Raw genomic sequence first — 10,947 nt, 5'->3', positions numbered from 1 at the left:
TGGCACTACCGAGACACGGACGCGTGACACTCGCCGCAGTGGAAGGTAAACAGTAAACACTGGCGCGCGCGGTGCGCTGACAGGGGGACACGGGCATGGCGACCTTGCCCCACCGCTGCTAACAGCGGACTGCCATCTGAGCCACCGAGGCCACAGAGGATAGCGCGACTGCAGGGGCTTATCCCTTGCAGGCTCCCCGTGAGACCCACATTCCCAACATGTCCACACCACTACATTCGTAGTGGGAATGTGGGTCTCACGGGGAGCGTGCAAGGGATAAGCCCCTGCAGTCGCGCTATCCTCTGTGCCCTCGGTGGCTCAGATGGATAGAGCGTCTGCCATGTAAGCAGGAGGTACCGGGTTCGAGTCCCGGTCGGGGCACACATTTTCAACATGTCCCTAATGAAGTACATCAACGCCTATTTGCAGCTAGGATGTCCATTCAATTATCGTTTCATTTCTAGCAAATCTGCATGGTCATCTACGGTAACTGTTCTTTCGGGAACAGATACTATCGTCATGTACACTCACCAAACACTTTATCGACCCCAAAGGCAATGGCACACAGACTGCAGGAGGTGTCTGGCTACTTTGTAAGTGTGGGTCTTACCTTCAGAGTCCACTATGACACGGTGACACTTCCTCCTCGAGACTGCGGCCTTGGTCTTGTCATCGTTCAGGCGAGAGCAGCTGCCCTTTATGTAAGTACGATTGTTGAATCTTGGAGCTGCCACCAAATCAGATTATTGGGAAGCCTAATTGATGAATTGGCCCCTCTCTCCTGGGTGGCATCCATTACAGTAGGACATACTTCTTCCTCTCTCTCACATGGCAGGACATATTTCATCGAATACAGTTTTGTCCATGCCAACTTGCCCGATACCAGGAACCCTAAGGCACGTGCTGTTTATCGCCTGATGATGAGAAATCATACTCGAATGCTGTGAAATGCTGATGTCCTACAATCACATAGCCCGTGATTTGGCGTTTGTGCACCATGACATCCTTGACATAAGCGCTCGTGCTGCCTGGTATCTGGTTGTTAATGGGAAATACTTGGCACAGTTTTGTCTACATGCCATTAACATGACAGATTCGTCAGTTCGCCGTCGTTATCGCATGCTTGATATGGACGAACATCTGATATGTAGATCTTCTTCAGAGATGTGCCAGCTGATTCAGAAAATGCTTGCCTTTGTCCTGCGTACTGATCCCCATGCCATTACACTGAAGACATTTTGATTCCCACATGAGATTTGTTTCCCACGTACAAAGACCAACGCGATGATCTGGATAAAAGGCCTCTCGATCTCTTATTTGTTCCATTTAGGCGATAAGAGAGTTCCTGAGTTTTGGACATTCCTGCAAGGTTGCTTTACTTTTCTCATGCACAATTCAAGGATACTGTCGGTATTATGCTAACTTTTTTGGTAGTGCCTTCTTCAACCCCCCTGCAGTTGGGATGTCCCAGGCATGAGAAGGTGTACTGGCAAAATGAAGTATTCTTTGTGAAGGTGGGCCTGGAACACAACTGGCTGTTTTGAGATTCTTAGTATGTTTACCCACAAGTTGGTGAGGCGAGGATGCCATGTTGTTTGTTTTGCCAGGAGGGTGTTTTTAATTCCATTTATGTTTTGTTTGTCGTTGATGCTAATTGCACATCATTATTTTTCGCCTGAAGGGCGTCGTATGCAATCTAAATAAATTTAAAAAACAGAGAATATAGAAAATTAAGAAAAAATAAATAAGGAATAGCAAAAAAGGGGTTTAAAAATAAGAAAACAAAAAAATAAAAATAAAAAATCGAAAAAGTTAGCAAGGGGTCCTGGGTTCAAGAACCGGTCTGGCACACATTTTCACTTCTATGCGCTAATTCCACAGAAAGTCCTGACGCAACTGGTATCATTAGTTCCTTCCCTGTCCTTTCTTCTCTCCTCATCTTCCCTTTTAATTTACGTAGTAAGAAAAATATTACATAAAAGAAAAGGAATAAATTTGTAAGGCAACCACTCGAGATAAGCAGGACGTTTGGGTTCAAGTTCTGGACCGGCACAGATTTTCATTGTCCTCGTTCCATTATGCAGCCGATGGTTTTCTATATTCGCAGCTGTGAATTCCATGTACTCAATTTTATGACTTACATAACACAAAATATTCGTTATAATGTATATTGCATTGATTAACATATCCATAACACATAAAAACACACACAGACACAGCCATACAGAAAACAGAAATAATGCACAGCAACTGTAGAATATGTCGTTGGAAGTCACTGGATGCGTTCGAGTAGAATGCTATACTATCCTGTCGAACCAGAAAAATAGGGCATTTGCGCTAGGTGTTGAAAACTGCTCTAAATTTACAAGCAAATTTTGGAATACTTGGCGAGAAGTGATGTCATCATTACACGGGTAGAAGCGACATAAAATGGATAAATTTACGAAATTCGATAGAAAATAGGTGTAAGTAGTTACGCCGTAAAGTCAAACGCTGCCGCGCCGGTCAGGAACGACAGGAAAGAGAAGGCTGTGAGAAGAAGTCAGCCAATCTCACGCTGACCAGACCTCCCTCCAGGACAACAACGCGGCAGCAGTGGCCCCTATATAAAGAGGACATAAGCGCCACGACCGACCGGTGGCAGCCAGTTCAATAGCAGCAACTCTGGACACTTCGCTTGTGCTCTCTATGTAGCACAGACTTGGAATTGTTTATAGTGAGGAAGATTGAGCATTTTATACGTCGCTCTTTGCTTGCGACACATCTGTGTAACTGTAAAAGTTAAGTATTGTAATTTTCTTTTAGTAATAAAACTCATTATACGACTGGTTTGATTGTTTGTCTGGCGATATGAGTCCGCAGGCTCCCTACACGTCACATAAACTGTGGGAAAATACGCAAAAATATGGGGAAATTGAGGGGGAATAAGGGAGCACTTGCACGCCTTCTGCTCGGTACAGAGAAATTCATGTACATGTAATGAGTATGTGACAGCAAGAGGAATAGAGAAAAGGTTGACATGGCAGCACCAAGAACCATGGAAACAGTCATTTTTCGTCGACAACGATAAGATGGTTGGATGACCACGAAATGCAGAGTAATAAATTTACGTACACCGTATCACAGAACCAGTTGTTACACCAAAATTATTGGCAGCCACTTTATACATATTTATAAAGCGCCCTTAGCTAAAGAGCATTGTATTACCAGCTAAGGTACTTCAATATACAACTACATAATGGATCGCGTGTTTGACCCTGTGCAAGACTGTTTAGGTGTTTCAAAACCCAACAAATAGTATTTACCATGTGCTTCTCTGTGCTCTCCACCAATAACAACCATGCAGAGTCAGCTAACAAATACCTTACAGAACAGTTGCTGTTTGGCTTTTTAACAACATCTTACTGCATGTCTATTGAGGTAATAGTGATACTTGCAAGTTGACTGCTGTCTTTTATATTTTCCTGGAAAAGAGCATGATCTGTCTCTAAACTGACATGGATCTGCATTAAAAGATGACGTAAAGTAGGTGGAGTGATTGGTTGCTAGCGGTTGTACGAGCTATGATTTAATGGTAGGCTGATTATGCATTCTAGAGAGAGGGAGATGTTGCTGCAGGTCATTTATCATGCATTTTTTCAATTGTTCTCTTGGGGTGCTCCAGTTGTGTGGTATAACTTGCGATCAACTTGTATACAGTTACGTGCTCTGTGTGTGACTTAGAGCGCTATCTACATGCAGTTATTAACAGCACATGTCTCCATACCACAGTCAGCAGAGGGCTTCCAGCGTGTTTGTGATGAATCATGTTCGTCGTTGAAAAACCTACTTCGGTGCCTCCCTTAGATGAACGAAGATGTATGCGAAATACTCCAGTTCTCTGCCCTATCTTGGACATAAATCGCGTCTTCAGCTTCATAACTACAGTGATTCTAATTGGTGACAGATGTTTGTAAGGTACTGCAAATCCTATGTATACATTTGCTCGGTAGTTGTCCTGTTTACGGAATTAGAGCAGCATAGTCTGTAATTTCACAGATCAAACACCACTGCTATGCATTTGTCTGTTTCCTTGTTCGAGGCATTTTCCATTTTGACGATTATTTTTTAAGACTGATGCGAGTGTAGTATAATTTCTGATTCGTAACTGAATGTGAAGAGTGGGCGCTTTATATCACCAGAAACCTATATTGTGCATGCATCACAAAGAATCTGTTTTTCTTTGGTGTAAAAGGAAGTAGATTTATCATCTTAAAGTTTGTCATAATAGTAAGTGGGACAGAATCTTGCAGGTTGGATGTATGTCAGATGTCGGACATATATGTTCTGCATTAGAGTATTAAGAGTGTTTTACTCTGCTTGACTAATATTTTGGATACCATATGGCTGTAAGATTATATCATGTTTAAGAGACAAATAGTGTAGCCTAGGGAGTGTTCATGTTCTATCATTTCTCTCTTGCTGATATCTTCTTGCAACTGACCCAGATACTAGAATATTACTTTAGAATTGACGGCACAGTTGACTTATGTAAACTGCTTCAAACTTCGTTCATCTGGAGCTCCATTATGCACAAACCACATGCTTCTTCTTAACAGACTGTTATATTATCACAACACTGTCATAGCTACTATACACCGATAAGGGTTGCTAACCTCCTAGACAAGTGTTTATCTGGAGAGATCTTGTGTACTTCATTGGGTGCCATGAGTAAGATTCCTGCAGAACATTGTTCACTGAACAGCAGTTACGGAGTCAGCTCGCTCTGTTCCTTCACAAGATGTGGAATGTAGTGGGTATAGTATCCCCCCTACTTCTGGTCATCTGCAAGTTAAATCGCTGATAATACTTCGGGGAGAACTGGTCAAAGACAATGTGGGGAGATCTTTCTATCTCCTACTTTATCCTAAGAATGCGGATATGCTGTGTGGCTCCCTTCCACATAGGGAAAGGTGGCCAATCGTATGATCGAAGTGCTGGAAATATGTAGATAATGTAACTGCATCAGTATACAACACTGTCTGGTATAATTTAGTGTATGTGATCGAGAATTAAATATGAATGGACATACTGCACAGTAACTTATCTATATTCGAAATCTTATATAAGGTACACACAAAGAAGTGGAGGGGTGTTTAGTGACGACACAGAAATTGGGAACCAGTCTGCCATGTCATTGGTTGGTGTACAAATCACAGAAAACTGGTAAAATTGATTGCACTGACAACTCTGGTGCTTATTACAGTACATTTTCCCATTTTGACAGTGTCTTTTCTATCCTCTCCATCTACTGGTATATTGTTGATTGCCGCATAATGATTGACTGACATCACTTGTTTGAGATCGAGAGAGTCTTGATGGAGGCAATACCTTCAGCACCGAAACAATGATTGCATACATGACTGCAACATAAGGAATCAATGGAAATGGAACACCGCTACCCCATGATTGAGGACGACGAGGTTAAATGTAGAGGTGATCACATGTGGTCAGCTGGCTGGAAACACTCCACAATGCTGCAAACTCAGTTTCCAAGTGTTGCTATGTCTTCCTCATTTTTGTCAATAAGAAACACCACCTCCGTCTTTTATTTCAACCATCCTGTGTGTAGTGAGAGCAGCAGCAGCATAGTTTACACCATGTGATATCCAGCTTTCAGTCGGAGCCAATGGATCAAAACATGATAATGTCGGTTTAGCACCTGTCTCACACATTGAAGTCGTGGTGGAAAAACGAGATGTAGGCTGGTGTACAAAGCTGTAGTCAGGCACTGCTTGGATGTGTTACAGCAGAAAAAAAACAATGTATCGAACTGCTTATGAAAGAAAAACACAGGGACACTCTCTTGCAATTGATAATGGTCCACCGACAGTATAGGTGAGGAAACTTTACACTTGTCAGTACAAGGAACTTCGATTACTGGCTACCTGCTCCAGTGGATCAGTAACTGTATATAGGATTGTCACATGTGCTCGATGTCAGCACACAGACAGTATTTGTTTTCGATATATCGAAAGAGAGCGATGCGATAATGTCTTATCGACTTCTCTGCTGGGTGACGTTAGTGAAGTTTTTATAGTTCATAGTTTTTTCTGTTGGAGGGTTCAAATTAAGAGGGCAGAGAGAATGTTTGGCTGGCAGACGTGAATGCATCCTGAGGGACGCAAATCTCCTTTGGACTGCAGTATCAGTATGTAGTTTGCAGATGCACCACAACACGGTAGCAAAATCCTCATCCTTCTTCCAGTTCCTATATGATGTGGTGACTTCAAATATTATCTGATACGAAACACCACTGTAACTGCTCATACTGTCTTTCCCACTACCTCGTGTTGCAGGAGAAAGCCTCATTTGGCACTGGCCTTACGCATTGTACATGGTTGGCGGAGCTGTGACAACATGTTCTCATTTTCGGCGAGTGGTCAAAACACGGTCCTGTCGTATTAACTCAGCTCACCCTGTTTCTCCATGGGATTCAAAAGGTCTTAGATATAGGCTCTTTCCGAATTTCCTCTCCGTACTGGCTTGAATTGGAACAAATTCATGGACAAAGCTGCAGGGAGGGTGCGGCAGACGCTGAGGAACAGTTGCAAGATGCAGAGGGACTGTATAAAATCATTCTGGAGTTTTACTGTAAGGGGTCCTTAGCAGATATGTTCGAAAAGGGTGACTCGTTTCGAGATATGAGAGTGCCACGAGTATGGTTCACCAGTGCCTGTAATCATTAAAAGACATAGCATCCAACATAAATATGTGGTTGAATGGAGATACTTGATTCCGAATCGCAGACAGCATTTCTACCAGAAAGTGTAACACTGTAGATCTGAAAAGCCAGTGTATTGATCATATGATTTTGTGCATTTCTTACGACCTCAGTCTAGCATTGCATTTTTTAAGTGATTCTTCACAGAGCACACCATTTAATTTATGTGATCATTTTCAGCCATGCATCATCCCCCCCTCGCCTATAACCCACTGGATATATTGTAGAAACTCTGTTACACTGTCTACATGATATCGAGATTGAATGCATTACAAATGCTGTTTGTTAGCATGGGAAATATCTAGCTGTGTCAACAGGTAGTTTCAAATATTCTTTTAATACTACATTCATCAGCTGAATAACTTTCTAAATTCGGTTATAAGGATGAATTTATTGCGAGCTGACACCATTGGCGACGTGCACCCGCACTTTCGGTCTGTTAATACACACCCTGCAATCACCGTCTATATTCAGTATCGTGGTATCTGTGTGAAAGACCTCTCTTTCGGAAGCAATACCATACCTCGATTTATAAAGCATGTGTAGTTTTTAAAATGAATATCGTCAGTGACTCTTGTGTATGCCTGTAGGACCAAGACCACTTTTATGCACGGTGACAATGACATAGTCGTTTTTTAATAGCGCTGTCCTTACGTGAAATGTATGTTGCCAGCGGCAGAATCCTTCTGTGGTCAGCTTAAATTATCGCTTCTCAGTAATGAACCGCGAAAAGAACGTCAACTTCCCTCCAGGGCATTCCAATTTCAGCTAACTGATTAGTATACTCTGACTGCTGAAAAAAAAAAAAATACTCGCATTGCAAAGTGACTCTCATGATCAATGTAATTAATTAGCCTACCAATTTGATACCAATGACGTGCCACCTAGCAGGTATAAGCGATTGCTAGGGTACCACAGATATGATTGAGAACGGGGGAGGGTGGTAATGAGTCGTTTTTTCATTGCAGCGATATCTTTTAACGAAATTTCAATCTTCTCCTACACAGGGAGACACAAGCATTATGATAAAATCAGATGCATTACCGAATTTATAAAGTGGTTTGGTTTGTGTTGTCGACTGTTGGATGTTATTGGCGAAGATCGAATGTTATTACCAACTTTGGAGCATAATTTCCGAGATGTGTATGATCTGTTTGTGTATCATGTGTGTGTACCTGTTTTTTTTGTGAAATTGTATTTGTTTTGGTGAGCTTTCTTTTTGTATGCACGCGCGTATGTTTGTGTGTGTGTGCGGGGGGGGGGGTGTCCAAATGGCAAAGGGAGAGGGGGGGGAGGGAGAGGGAGAGAGACAGAGAGAGAGAGAGAGAGAGAGAGAGAGAGAGAATATATGTATTTTTTGTGGCTGCTTGTGTGAAAGGGATGATTTTTGTCTTATAATTTCTTTTATTAAGTGCAGTAGGGATTTTTACTAATGTGTGTGTGCTCATTTATCACATATTTGCTTTCAGTGATGGCTTTCTGAATGTGGAAGTTTTCTTCCATTTGTGTAGGGTATTTGTCATGGTTATTTGTTCTCAATGTTTTCATTTCTTGTTCCGTGTTTGTAGGATAGTGGTTATGGGTTTCTAAATGTTCTGAAAGTGTGGAATGGTTTGTTTCGTACTTCCAGCACATGAAATGGTTTTTGTACCGTGTTTTAAAGTCCCTGCACGTCATGCCTATGTATACTGCATCACATCTTTGACATTCAGGTTTATTTATATGTTCCTGATCGCTGGAATTTATCCCTCTTGGTAGTTGGTTAGCTTAGATGTGATTGGAGAGTTTGGCCACTCTTGTTTGCTATTAGGAAGCCCTGTCTCTTTGGTATGTTTGCCACTGTGTGTTAATTTATGTGTGTAAGTCATAGTGTACCATTTCCGTTTTTTCTGTGTGATGTTGTCATTGTGTGTGTTTGTTGAGTTTGTTTGTGAGTTTGTAGCTTGTGATTTATCTGTATTCTGGAAGTGTTGTGTTTGTCTCGTATTTGTGTTTTTATTTTTTGATTGGCTTCCAAATAGCATATAAGACTGGCCAAACCCTCCAATCACACCTAAGCCCACCAACTACCAAGAGGGATAAATTCCAGGGATCAGGAATATATAAGCTTGAATGTCAAAGTTGTGATGCAGTATACTTAGGCATGACGTGCAGGAATTTTAAAACACAGTACAAAGAACACATCAGGTGTTGGAAGTATGAAACAAACCATTCCACACTTGCAGAACATTTAGAACACTATAACCACTATCCTACAAACACGGAACAAGAAATGAAAATATTAAGAACAAACAACCATGACAAATGCAAGAAAACTTACACATTCAGAAAGCCATCGCTGAAAACAAACACAGGTACGATGATTGATCAGCAGTCGTAGCACACATACCCTGGCGTTATTACACTCTTGGATATAGATACGACTTAATGTATTAGATATCTTATTACTACGCCACTGTATATGAAATTTTGAGATATTCTAATGTACCAACAGCCATCAACGTTGTTCTTAATCACACTTTAGTTCTGTAGCTTTCATTTCAAAAATCGTGTACAGTCGCAGCATGTAAATGCTAGTTGTACTCCGATTGTCTACGCTGTTAATACCTGTAGAAAAAATGACAGAGACTGTTTCCTGTTTCGTAGTGAAACACACGGAAATTCGATCTTTTATTGCCTTTTTGAAAGGTGTCTGTGACTAGAAAGTTGGGACGAAAAGGTTGTTCAGTGCGTGCGTTACAAAACTTTCTACAGCCCATTGTTCGAAGCAGTTTCACTGACGCTGTGGGGCGCTGTCAGCTGAAGACGGCCGGCTGAGGTAGAAAACTTGTGCCGTGACGTACGTTCAGAAAATGGTTTATATTGCAGTATGCATGCAAATGTATTCGCCGAAAAAGCTGACGAACAACGCGTGCAGGCTGGCGAACGCAGGATATCTAGCTCAGCCAGATCGGCTTTTCTCGCCAGGAAGAACCAGGGCATTGCTCTCTAGAGAAAGGGTTGGCGGATACGGTCCTGGAATTGCAAACTGGGTAACGAAAACATTGTTGTTGGTCTCATTTTGGTCTAAATTGGTCAAAACGTAACTTTTGGTCCACCATATTGGATTAACCATTTTGAAATTTGGAAATCTAACTGTAGATTTGTGTTCAGCGACATCAAAAATATATAATAACATGTAGTTTTATGCAAATTGAATTAATAATACATATAAATGTTTTCCCGAAACTTGAAACAGATTTTTCTCGTGAAACGATTTTTGACAACTACATGTAGCATAAAATAAAAACGGTTCAACGTATTAACTTCTACCTTTGATCCCCGGAAAGTAAACACTTTTCTTGGGAGCGTATACCTATAATGTATGAAATTTGTTGATATTAACTATCATTTTTAAAGCCATACAGAGTGAAAAAAAGCAAAAATCTGACTCAAAGCTCGAGTTGTTACCATATCGTCAATTTTTTTCGTTGTAGTTAGGTTTAAGCTGTCATAAATTTAATGCTGTATCGACTGATGTTGTCTACATTTTATTTCTGACAACACTGCACGCAGTCTGTGTACTTCAGACTCGCAGGCCCTTGATCAAATCATAATTACGGGCACCATTTTTTTATTGAAAATCCAAAATAAAATCTAAGTATGACCCATCATAATCCACAAACAGATCCTTTGACGTCTTTTCATTGTCTCAAAAAAATCCAAACTTTTCCTGCTTTTTGCGCATTTGAATGAGAATGTGGCGTTAATGTTTTTCACAGAATTACAGAGAAAATGGGCTTTGAAGGTTTTCGAGACGAAGTACTTACTAAATAAAAAGCGTACATGCGTATGAGATGCGTGGTTTAATCGGTAACATCGGACTCTGATACTCGCGTGTGGAGTGAGTCGGACGTTCGAATCTCCCTGCAGCCTTTGTTATTATGTTTTCGGTCATACTTTAAATATTGATTGAAATCAGTTTTGGTTGCAATTTTAGATTTTTATTTTTCAACGACGCGTTTCACCTTATTTAGGTATCTTCAGGTTATCTACATAGAAAACAGAGAACAAATGCATCTATTTAAGAATCGCGATCGCGTTGTGCAGACTTGGATAACCTATAAGCATGTATAAACAGATCAGATATTGAAAGAGCAAATACGTTAAGTTGGTATTTCTTAGAAGAATCCTTTAGTCAGTGT

At 41.0% G+C, this 10,947-nt stretch overlaps 1 non-coding gene across 1 annotated transcript; it reads left to right on the top strand.

The window, feature by feature from the left end:
* The first annotated feature begins 306 nt into the window (after positions 1–306).
* Trnat-ugu (transfer RNA threonine (anticodon UGU)) lies at positions 307–381 on the top strand. The gene has a single exon. It is a non-coding gene; the product is annotated as a tRNA-Thr (tRNA).
* Positions 382–10,947: the final 10,566 nt, after the last annotated feature.

This window comes from Schistocerca gregaria, chromosome 2, assembly GCF_023897955.1.
Source record: "Schistocerca gregaria isolate iqSchGreg1 chromosome 2, iqSchGreg1.2, whole genome shotgun sequence".
Taxonomy (NCBI): Eukaryota; Metazoa; Arthropoda; class Insecta; order Orthoptera; family Acrididae; genus Schistocerca; species Schistocerca gregaria.
Note: the sequence above shows the minus strand (reverse complement) of the source record. Positions and strands in the feature narration are given on the sequence as shown.